Genomic DNA, 10,992 nt, shown 5'->3' with positions numbered 1-10,992 from the left:
AGTTGTTAGTAAGTAAGGACTTGTCCCTTGCTTTTTATTCGACGCGTGTGCGGCGATGGCGCAGCCATCGATCGAGGGTCGAATCCGAACCGTGTGTGATCGGCATCGCGCTCGCTGAAGGTGTTTGCCTTCAGGGAAGTCGTGTACTGTATACGCAACTGCGCACAATTCTGTGAGTCGCTTATAACCGCTTTGCCGTTACTTATTGCCAAGTATGGACTCAGACTATTGTCCTATCATCTCATAGAGTCCCTGGCACGTAATAATATGCTACACAGTGGCAGTGAGGGGTTGCAAAATGCCGATGTATTACTAATAAACCACAATGATCCTTTCGAAATTAGGGATTTCGATCGGATCATTGGGGGCCACGTGCCACCCCCCCCACACTGGAAAGGAAAGGGAAAAAAACCCCCACGGTGCAGTATTAGTTAAGGAGCGAAGAGGGGAAAAAAAGGTGAACAATCGCTCGCCGTCGCAAGGTCAACGGGAACGTTCGCCATCACCGCTCGCTCCATCAGTGCCAGGCCCGCTCGGACGATAAGCCGACGCGCCCTTGTTGACGGTTGCTTTCCGCTCGCCTTTACCGCCGCCGCTGCGTGGCGATGATGATGATGATAAACAGTTTTTTTTTTTCAACTGAACCGTGTTTTTTTTCTATTTTACCAGGCAAGGCCCCACTGAGCTGTGTAGCTCTATTTCAGAAGCGACCCTGGCCATCGCAAATGATGGCTTAACGAAGTGGGCCCGTCACGGGGGAATTGTATAGCAGCCAAATACTCCGAATGTACGTTTCTGAATGTGGAGGGGAGAAACCGGAGGACCCCTGAGAAAAATCCACGCGGCCAGGTTGGAGAGAGAGAGAGACACGCAAACTCCAAATATACAGCAGCAGGCGTCAGGGTCGGGATCGAACCCACGACCTCCTGCATACCAGGCGAGGTAGTTAACATCTCCTAGCCACCGTGATGATGATGAGAGAGAGAGAGAGACGCAAACTCCAAATTTCCAGCAGGCGTCAGGGTCGGGATCGAACCCACGACCTCCCGTAGACCGGGCGAGGTAGTTAACATCTCCTAGCCACCGTGATGATGATGATGAGAGAGAGAGACACGCAAACTCCAAATTTCCAGCAGGTGTCAGGGTCGGGATTGAACCCACGACCTCCTGTAGACCGGGCGAGGTAGTTAACATCTCCTAGCCACCGTGATGATGATGAGAGAGAGAGACGCAAACTCCAAATATACAGCAGGCGTAAGGGTTGGGATCGAACCCACGACCTCCTTCATACCAGGCGAGGTAGTTAGGGGGCCATCCGTTTAGTACGTACGCATGGAAGGGCGGTGGGGGGGTTAACCCAAATGCATTAACCGCAATACTTGTGGTCAGAATGGAAACAAAAAACATACTCTGATAATATATGCATTGTCCTTGAAACGGATTTGTCCACACCAGAGACAGCGTTCTTTTGAGCCTCGTCTCAAAACGGTGTTAGACCAGAGGACGCCACAAGGCGTACAGCCCAGAGACAATGCACTATCAGAGTAATGAGAGCTCGGGGTGAGCAGCTACATCATGGGACCTCCTTTGACAGTACCAACATATGAGAATAGCTTTTCCCCTTTTTTCTGGCAACAAAACAGGTGTTGAGATGTTAAAACACCAAACTGAAACCATTTTTTGAGTTTTTTTTGGCTGCTGCTGTGATTTTGGTTGCGAACCCTCCGCTGGGCTTATACAGGCAGGGGGGGGGGGTGCTGGGGGGGGGGTGCTGGGGGGGGGGGGTGCTGGGGGGGGGGTGCAAGCGACCCCGGGCATCGTTGCGTTCTTTGACAAGCGGACGCGCCCTCCCGCCCGCCCGCGCGTTCGACCGTCGTCAGCAAAGTGGACGCCGTGGCACGCGTTGTGTAAATAGCACGGGACGAGGAAAAATTGAGGGGCATGGTGCGGGAGGGGAAGGGCGGCAGGGGGTATGGGGCAGAGGTCGCAATCGGGTACCCGATACCCGTACCTTACCCGATACCCGGCCGGGTACGGGTAGCCGGGTATCAGGTAGGGTACGGGTACCCGTTTGCAACCCTGGTACGGCCGGGTACGGGTGCGGGTAAGGAATCAAAACCCGTTTGCGACCTCTGGTATGGGGCTTCCCTGTTACTCACCATCTGGCGCCGACCTGAGGACGTTCCGTACACTTCCCGTGTACTCACACGTCCCTTGCGTGCGACGGGAATCGTCGACTGCGTGTGTCTTGGTGAGCAGCGACACGGCGCACAGCGCCGCGCTACGAACCCGGAGACCCCAGGTTCGATTCCCGCGCACGGCCGACGCCGGTGAAGATTATCCGAACCGGTCCTGGGCCTCCCCCTAGGTGAAATCGGCGACTGGGGAGACAAAGGCGGCCGGGCGTGGCGCTGGCCACCCACCCCCATCGTGTGCCTTGTCGGCCTTCACAGGTGCTGCTCGCTAACAGCACTTGCCCCGGCCGTCTGTTGCAGGCTACACGGGGGATCTTTGTCTTTGGGGAGCGATGATGCAGAGGTTGGCGCGCGGCGCCCGGGTTGACCCGAGTTCGAATCCCGCTCGCGGCCACCACCACCACCACCGGTGTAACGATTCATCTGAAGCGGTCCTGGGCCATCGCCTAGGTCGACCCAGCCTCAAATGAGTAACCCGGTTGTGGTGTGCAGTAAACATCGCCGGTTGGGAGGGGAGACAAAGGCGGCCGGTGCGTTGTGCTCGCCACCCACACTCTCTCGTGTGCAATCGTGGCCCCTGTAGATGCTTGTCGCTAACAGCCATTTGCCCCCCCCCCCGCCCAGCAGTCTGTTAAAGGCTACACAGAGGGAGGTCAGGGGGTGGTTGAGTGGCATCTTTGTCTTGGCGTCTGTCGCGGTCGGGTTAATGGTGGTGACGGCAGAATCGGAGCGTGTGTGCAGCTCACGTCTGAACCCCCCCCCCCCCCCCCACCACGGCACCACCACCACCACCTCCCGCTCGCCTAACGGTAACGGGTAGCCGGAATTTGTCTTGATGGGGCTGGTGGGGGGGGGGGTGGTTGGCGGGGTTGGCTCTGCTCATCGGAGGGGGCTTTGCTAAGAAGCAGTTCCCTGCCTCCGCGGGGCTTGTCAATTATCGTCACGTGGAGGCCACGCGAAGGCCGCGGGCCATTACGGGTCGGGGGCGATGCGCGGAAAGGCGGATTTGTCCAAAGAAATTACGCCCCAATGGGTTTTTTTTATTTTGAATATCACCACTGCTGAGAAGAGGAGGAGGAGGAGAGAGAGAGATTTTTTTTTTTAAAAACGGCTTCGCTCGCTTTCGGCGAAATGGACCGCGTGTTGTTCGTCGGGGACCTCGCTCGCTTGCTCTCTTTCGCTTTACGAAAAAAATGGGGAAAAAAAATAAAAACTCAGCGGTCGGCATTCAATCTCGCAACGTAGGGGGGGGGGGGGTGCTTTTGTGCAAGAATGGCAGAGAGTAATCGGTTTACATGATGCCCTGCATGCGGGATTTTAATTAAAAAACAAACGAGGAGAAAGGTTGAGTTTGGAGTGCCAAGCTTTTGCTCCGTACCTGCGTGGGGGTTGTTTTTGTAAAGGATGAGTTGCTCTATAGTTGGCGCCACGGTGGCCGGGAGATGTTCACTCCGTGGCCTGCTATGCAGCTGTCGCGGGTGTTCGATCCCGACCCTGACGTCTGTTTTTTTCGGTAAAGTCACGTAGGTTAAAGAAGGAAAACGAAAACAAATAAAGTAAATCACGACGTAAATGATTGTATCAAGTGCACAGTAATTTTGCTGTGACTGTTGCACCTGATTAGAAATTAACATCACGGCGTTTAAAGAGTATTTGGCCGCGACACATTTCCACATGACGATAAGGACACTTCGTCGAGCGACGATTTGTGATGGCCGGGTCGCTTCTGAAATAAACTCGTTAAAAGTGTTTTTTTTTAAACAACGGTTTTGTTAACAACTTCGTTTAATTCACGGTCGAGAAGTACGTCAATGATGCGGTGCCTGCTCCCACATCGACGCTTACTTGAATTAATTGATTACTTCGGTAACTCCTTCACACGGAGCAGGCGATTCGAGAGTTTGGGGACCACGGCGTTTTTTACCTACACACACAAATATAAATATAAATAACAAGGCATCCATACAAAATGTTAATTGCTTTAAAGTAGCGAATTAATTGATTGATTGATGCTGATTTTAATACGGGCATGCATTGTCACCGGATCTGAGGACGTGTGCAAAATTTGGCATTGATTGGACAACAGGAAATAGACGAAATTTTGGTGACAAGTTTTGACCACGACAAACAGAGGAATCAAGTTAAACTGTTGAAAAAAAAGCCACGTGTAGCTCAGTGGGGCCTTACCTGGTAAAAATAAGTAGATTAAAGATTACGTTTTCGCGTCGTTTTTTTTTCAGTTAGCAGTTCGTGGTCGGCCGCTGAGAAATCGCGTTAAAACGGTGCGCGGCGCGTTGTGGCGCGAAAGCGCGTTTCAGAGTGCGCGCACGTTAAGCTCAGGACATTGCAGCACTTTCAATTGTCGGAGCTGGAACTTGGCAAAGAGTTAAGGGGTGGGAACCGAGGTTGAAGTGATTTTTCTTTAACAAATTTATTTAAAAACTATACAGTTATTGGTGACTTAGAGTTAGACCATCAACTCACCAAACTCATTTTTTATACTGCCAACAAAGGTATCTCGAACCAAGCTATAAGTGTTCCGATCCTTACATTGTCTTTGCACCTAGATTTGAAGTTTTCGTGGCTGCAAGGATCCATACTCATTGGTTCTTTCGGTAAAGTCACATAGGTGAAAATAAAATAAAAAAAGTGAAAAACAACTAAATTAAATCTTCACTTTTTTTATTTTATTATCGTTTTCAACTACGTGACTTTACCGAAAGAACCAAAGAGTATGTATTTGCACCATTCGCCTTTGGGCGTTGTCCGGTCTGCTGACGCTGGTGGTGAAACGAGGCAATGGAGAAAGCTGCTTCTCTCTGGTGGAGGCCAATCAGTTTCAGAGGCAATGCCTCGCGAATGAACCTCATGGCGGGACCCCGGGGTCCCATAAGCCCCCCGGCTCTCGCGTAAACTGCGTTGCGACGTCATTTTATGTCCGTTGAAGGCGAACGACACGGCAATATATTCCTCTCGACGAGCTCTACACGATGCGCTCATCAAAGTTTCACAAAGTTTTCTTTCTTCTGCGCATTCGTCCTCGCTGCTGCGCTTGGACGGCACGACAACAGAATGATGCGCGGTGGGACGGAGTCGCCAAAAATAAAAAAATAAAATTATTACGATTTTTACTTAAGGTTCATATTATCAGAGCATATTTGTTTGCATGTTTTTGCCGCGAGTATGTGTGGCTCATGCAGATTTGATGCCTTGAAAAGTCTACCTAATTGGTGTGTGAACATCTTGACACCTCATGTTTCTTTTTCGATTTAAAGCTTTCGTGACTGCAGGGATTCATTCATCTTCTTGGTTCTTTCGGTAAAGTCACGTAGAATGGAAGACAGAGTCTGTCTTCTCGACAGACCTGTTCCCCACCTGAGGATGGCTGCTTGCGTTGTGGCCGAAACGTCGTGAGAATTATTTCATTATGTTTTTTATTATTTTATTATTTCCATTCTACGTGACTTTACCGAAAGAACCAAGAAGATGAACCTCCTGTTTCATTACCAGAAAGGGTGAAACCTTATTGAGGACCCAGTTTTTCACCACAAGCACCCGAAACAACAGATTCGAAACCCACGATCCTCAACACGAGCAAAAGTGCTTCCCCTCGCATACGGCAGCAACAAACGACGACAAAAAAAAACTAATCAAAATGATTGCGAACAAAGTTGTGGCGTGTTTCGGAACGGCGGCGCAATTTCCTTCCCCCGATGATAAACGAAGGAGCACGGACAGCACCATCTGTTTGTCGCCGTTGCCGTTGTTGTTGCGAACAATATCGCGCGGGGTAGGAAAATTGCGACCATTTAACTTAAGCCTCACTCGTAAGGCCCCGAACGTGGGTGACTTATTTACAGGGAATTAGTCTCCGACTCGCGCCCTCTCTCTCTCTCGTAGCTTGCACCCGTGGCACGTAACCAGACAATTGTCAATCATATTCTTGGTGCTTTCGGTAATGTCACGTAGAAGGGAAATAATAATATAATATTATTTTAATATTATAATAATATAATATTATAAAAAATATTAATATTATATTAATATAATATTATAAAATAATATAAATAGTATTTTATTATTTCCCTTCTACGTGACTTTACCGACAAAACCCAAGAATATGAAAAAAAAAATTTTGACTTTTTAGTTTTCATTTGAAGAACAAAAACAACAACAAGCGACGTCCGATTACCACGGTTGGCTACGTACGGTGCGAAAGAAGTTCAACGTACAGTCTGTTCTCCTATAACACGGCTGGCTTCTCGTAGTCGCATTCCTGAAGAAAACCGCGTTGCAATAAATACCACTGGTCAACACACTTTTTCTGGCATAAGGTATTCCAACGGTTTTAAGGTAATTTTGGGGTTCTGATTCCAAATCTCAGTTTTTGTCTATCACATCAGGTTTTTGAGATATCAAATATTGCATTTTCAATAAAAACTGCAGAATAAAAATATTAAATAAATGTGGATATCTGCATAAAATGATATTATAAACACACTATCCTAAAAATACAGCACCGTATTTTAACACCAAAGCAGTCACTGACTCGCAACAACTTGCAATCATAAGTGACAGAGTTAATTTCGGGTAAAATCAATGAAAATGGGGTATGCCGATAGCATTAAAAATGAGATGTGATAGAGCAAATCTGAGATCAGATTTGGAATCAGCACCCTGAAATTTGTCTGAAACAGCTGCAAAAGTCCAGGCCAGAAAAAAAAGTATTTTTTTTGTTGACCAGCGTAATATACCGTATTGGGGGTAAAGCAACAGTCGCGTGATAACGCGCGAGATGCATAACGCAGGGCCCGAACAAAGACCGAGGCGCGCGCGGTGGGGTAGCAATCTAGAAGCATCCAGCAGCATCCCGACGCTTTGCGCGACGCCGCCGCTACGCCACGAGGCAGCCGTCACAACGACCGCTAAGCGGTTCAATTTCGATTTAAAGATTTCGTGACTGCAGGGATTCATCTTCTTGGTTTTTTCGGTAAAGTCACGTAGAAGGGAAGTAATAAAATAATAAAACATAATAAAATAATTCTCACGACGTTTCGGCTACAACGCAAGCAGCCGTCTTCAGGTGAAGAATGAGACACTGCCAAGCTAGGAGCTTATATATAAGCTGGGTTGGAGGTGGAAGAAGAGCGCCTTAACAAAAATAATTTTATTATGTTTTATTTTTATTATTTTATTACTTCCCTTCTACGTGACTTTACCGGAAAAAACCGAGAAGAGGGGCTAAGCGGTTCCTTTCTGCTCCATCGCGTCAAGGCCAACTCGCGTCCGCGTCATGAACGACAAATAATTTCCCACGATACGTCAATCGCGTTACGCACCTCCAATCGGCGTCGTGAAATCAAGACGCGCCGTTATAGGAGAGAACAGAGACCGTACGTACGTACGTACTTACAGGCGAGGGGTGTTGAGGTGGTTCTCCACGGTGGACTTTTTTTTCTTTTTTAAAAGTGAACCCCCCCCCCCCCCCGGGCCACCATAGGTTAGCGAGCGGGCGGTGACCTTTTTTGTCGCCGGCCCCAGGCACGATCCAAGGCATCGTGGCATTTGTGTTTGTGATGGACAGTCGGTCGGTCGGCCACGGCGTGCATATAGGATGCGGTGAGAAAATGCTTGCGGCTCCAAAAGAGGGCGATGCAATGCCTTGTCGCCATGATTTTTGCCCCCCGCGCCCCCCCCCCCCCATTGCATCACAATGTAATCTGGCCGGCAATGGGAGGACCGAGTTTTTTGTTGCTTTTGGTGGGCAGACTTTGCCGTTGAAATTGCTTTAGGTGGTGGCAATTTTGGGTGGGTTGCTTTGACGGGGCAGCAAAAATGGAACAGGCGGTCTTATTACGTCATTGCGGTAGAGTCTGGAAGTTTTAGAACGATGGCGATGATGATGGTCCTTAATGGAGGGTTTTTTTATGTTGGGTGGTTATATTGTGTAAATTTAAACGTGCCCGTTAAAACCCGCCACCACCACCACCCTGACACGGCCAGTTTTGTAAAGTATTTTTTCGGTAAAGTCACGTAGGTAAAAATTTTTTTTTACCTACGTGACTTTACCGAAAAAAAAACCTAAGAGTATGAATCCTTGCAGTCACGAAAGCTTCAAATCGAGAAGTTTTGTAAAGGTTTGTCTCGTAAACAAAACGCGGCCCTATTCGTTTTACTGGTTCAGCACTAACCGGTTGTGTGTGTGTTGGAGAATTTAAACCCACGACAACATTTTACAATTCGAATAGCTGCGTGACATTTTGCCGGTGATTACAACAACAACGACAAGCAGCCTCATCATGGCGACAGCCTAGAGTTGTGGAGAAATTATCCCTCCTGTTTCCGGTCTTAAATAGAAGTGGGGGTAAATGATGATGGTGGTGGTGATGGCAAAAACCAACCCAATGTGAAATCCGGGGCCTAAGACTCGAAATCGTATAAAATATGTTTATCTACGGGACCTTTTAGCCAGTATCAATAATGACGGATAGTAGGAAGAGATTTGACCCTTTATGGCAATAAAAAAATTAACCCGTAAAAACAAAGTTTTTCACTATAAATCCTTCATATGCGTGGCGGCTAGAGTCCTCTCGTCCTCTGGCTTGAGATGGCTACCACCTATGGGTCAGATGATTGCCTGAAACCATTAAGCAATTGGTAATTAAATATAAAAAAATTCCTAAAAAGTGTAAAGTTACGGAAAAAATTTTCACGAATATAAATTGTCACGCACAACGAGTCTGTGTGCAAAATGTCAGCTCGATTGGATCACGGGAAGTGGGTAAAAAAACGACCGAAAGATTTGCACGGTCGTAAGTGCGCAAGCAAGCAAGCAAGTGAACTTAATATGAAGGATTTAAAAAGGTATCCAATACTCATCGGTTCTTTCGGTAAAGTCACGTATGTAGAAATAAAATGACATTGAAATAAACCACGACGTTTCGAACGCAACACAAGCGCTCATAATCAGGTGAAAATGGGGCAAAACACACAGTGAAGGAACGCACAGAGGGACATCACGCACAGAGCAAACAGAGAACGGCAAACTCCGTGCACTGTGTGTGATGTCCCTCTGTGTGTTCCCTCACTGTGTGTTTTGCCCCATTTTTACCTGATGATGAGCTCTAAGGAAAGCTGTCTCGGGTGTGGACCAATCAACTTCAAGGACAGTGCACATTATCAGAGTCATGTCTTTTGTTTGTATTATGACTGCAGGTATTGCGGTCTATGCAAACATGACTCCTTGTAAAAAGGTGTCAGTTTTGTTGCCAGATAGAAGGGTAAAAAAAAAACAATTATCATATTTTTACTGGCAAATGAGGTTCCCATGGTGATGATGAGCGCTTGTGTTGCGTTCGAAACGTCGTGATTTATTTCAATGTAATTATATTTCTACATACGTGACTTTACCGAAATAACTAATGAGTATAGTAATTCCTGCGGTCACGAAAGCTTCAGTCCTAGGTATCCCGTAGATATAACTGCTGCTCGAGCCGAACTTTAAGTGCTCTGAGACTTGCATTATCTTTGTACTTTTCCCCTTTCAGCGTTATTCTCTGGTTTGCGAACAGTGGTGCCATGTTTCTTGCAGAAGTGCGGAGTTGGCCTGATAACTTTAATCTAAATTGTCTTATGGTTCATCATTAGACCTCCTTTGCCAGTACCAAAATATAATAATAGGGGTTTTCCCTTTTTTTTGGCGGCAGGGCTTGGGCCTTTTTACAAGGATTAATGTCTGCAATGCATATATTATCATAGTGTGTTTTTTGTTTGCATTTTGACTGCAAGTATTGTGGTTAATGCAGACATGAATCCTTGTGAAAAGGTTTCAGTTTTGTTGCCGGGAAAAAGGGGAAAAACCCTATGATTATGTCTTATGGTTGTTATTGTTTGACTTGCATCATATTGGGATTTTTGCACACAGCGTTGTAATAGTGTTTTTTTTTCTGGAAGATTTGCTGTTTTTCCAGGATGTTTCTGTTGCGCGTCGTCGCTTTAAGATGTTCTCTGTTCATATTTTGTTTGTTGCGGTTGCACCCGACTCAAGAGCCGCATGGCTCACAGGGCTACACCTAATAAATGAAACTTGAAAAACTTGAAAACTTGAGACAAGGCCACGATGCAGACGGCTGTCTCTGTTTCAAGGACAGTGCACACATTAATATCAGAGCATGTTTATTTGCATGATAGGTGCGGCTACTGCAGACTTGATGGCTTGCAAAAGGTATCTATTTGGTGCCAGAAAGGGTAAAATCTATGCTTATTTTACTGCCGAATTGTTTATTTTTGTGGGGATTTTTTTGTGTACGGGGAAAAATACGGCGTCGTGGGAATTGACTTCACAGGACGATGACATCACGTCCCCCCCACCCCCTCCTCGCACCTGTTGGCATGGAGACACGTGGCATTGTTACGAAACGCCTGCGATTGATAAGTTAAAATCACTGCATCTTGCCGAAAGGGGTTTGGTAACCCAGGAGCAGTTCAGATGTCACTCGACACGCATCTTAGCCCTGGCCGGGTATCGAACTGAGGGTTCGGAGGTGGTGTCTGGGATTGTAACGGCGGTGCGAAAGTTCGTGTGCAGTGCTAAAATCCCGGTCACCGGTTCTCGATTTTTTTGACCACCGCTAACATATCAGTGGCGAATGATATCTGGACCAGTCCTGAGCTAGAGAAAGCCCTTTGACTGACACGGCTTACAGAGGTCTTCATGCAGCAGTGATTTGACAGAGCTGTAAGTTATTCACGTGTGTGTGCTTCTCACTATTATGACTGTTACAAAGGAGAAAATGTA

This window comes from Lethenteron reissneri, chromosome 64 (assembly GCF_015708825.2).
Source record: "Lethenteron reissneri isolate LAM-NWPU_2019-01 chromosome 64, ASM1570882v1, whole genome shotgun sequence".
In the NCBI taxonomy this organism is placed as follows: domain Eukaryota; kingdom Metazoa; phylum Chordata; class Hyperoartia; order Petromyzontiformes; family Petromyzontidae; genus Lethenteron; species Lethenteron reissneri.
Note: the sequence above shows the minus strand (reverse complement) of the source record.